Source organism: Rhinopithecus bieti, unplaced genomic scaffold (assembly GCF_001698545.2).
Source record: "Rhinopithecus bieti isolate Rb0 unplaced genomic scaffold, ASM169854v2 scaffold_25909, whole genome shotgun sequence".
Lineage (NCBI taxonomy): Eukaryota > Metazoa > Chordata > Mammalia > Primates > Cercopithecidae > Rhinopithecus > Rhinopithecus bieti.
The window spans coordinates 1-1158 of record NW_016852420.1 but is presented as its reverse complement, the minus strand read 5'-3'; the positions used below and the strand labels follow the sequence as shown (position 1 = coordinate 1158).

At 38.9% G+C, this 1158-nt stretch overlaps 1 pseudogene; it reads left to right on the top strand.

Annotated features, from left to right (window-relative positions):
• The first annotated feature begins 52 nt into the window (after positions 1–52).
• On the top strand, positions 53–1064 carry LOC108525241 (actin-related protein 3-like; annotated as a pseudogene).
• Positions 1065–1158: the final 94 nt, after the last annotated feature.

Here is a 1158-nt window from a genome sequence, read left to right as displayed (position 1 = left end):
TAGTAGAAAAAACCTACATATGCAACAAAGTGATCAATCCACCATGGTATAGTTGAAGTTGGACCTGACGAAAAGATTTATGGAGAAAGTGATCCTAAATATTTAAGGGCAGAAACTGAAGACCATTGTTTTATTTTGTCTGAACCTGGACTTAATACTCCAGAAAACAGGGAATATACTGCTGAAGTAATATTTGAGTCCTTCAATGTTCCAGGCTTGTACATTGCTGTGCATGCTGTTCTTGCTTTAGCTGCATCTTGGACCTCCAGACAAGTAGGAGTACAGACATTTACTGCTACAGTAATAGACAGTGGAGATGGTGTCACTCATGTCATTGCTATGGCTGAAGGGTATTTGATTGGCAGCTGCATTAAACACATTCCAGTCCCAGGACGAGATGTAACACATTTTATTCCGCAACTGCTGAGAGGCCGAGAAGTAGAAATCCCTCGAAAACAATCCCTGGAAACTGCTAAGACAATAAAGGAGCACTATAGTTATGTCTGCCCAGATTCAGTAAAAGAATTTAACAAGTATGATGCAGATAGGTCAAAATGGATTAAACAGTATACCAGAATCAATGCTATCTCAAAGAAAGAATTTTCCATTGGTGTTTTTTCTGAGAGATTTTTGGGATTTGAAATCTTTTATTCATCCAGAGTTTGCCAATCCAGACTTTACATAACCTATCTCAGAAGTTGCAGATGAAGTAATTCAGAATTGTCCTATTGATGCCAGATGGCCTGTCGGTAAGAATATGGTCCTCTCTGTAGGTTCAACCATGTTCAGCGACTTTGGATATCACTTGCAAAGAGATTTGAAAAGAACCGTATGTAGTTGCCTGGCTTAAATTAAGTAAGGAATTGAGTGGCAGTAGATTGAAGTCAAAATCTATTGATGTACAAGTCATTACACACCATATCCAGCCATATGCAGTTTGGTTTGGAGGATCAATGCTGACTTCCACGCCAGAGTTCTACCAAGTATGCCACACTAAAAATGATTATGAAGAAATTGGACTTAGCATTTGCTGTCACAATCCGGTGTTTGGAGTCATGTCATAAAAATGACTTCATAGTTATTGGGGTTAGGGAGGTGGAGAAGAGATAACCTTTCTCATTACGTTTTGTCTGGATGGCTGGTTTTGAGGTTTTAAAC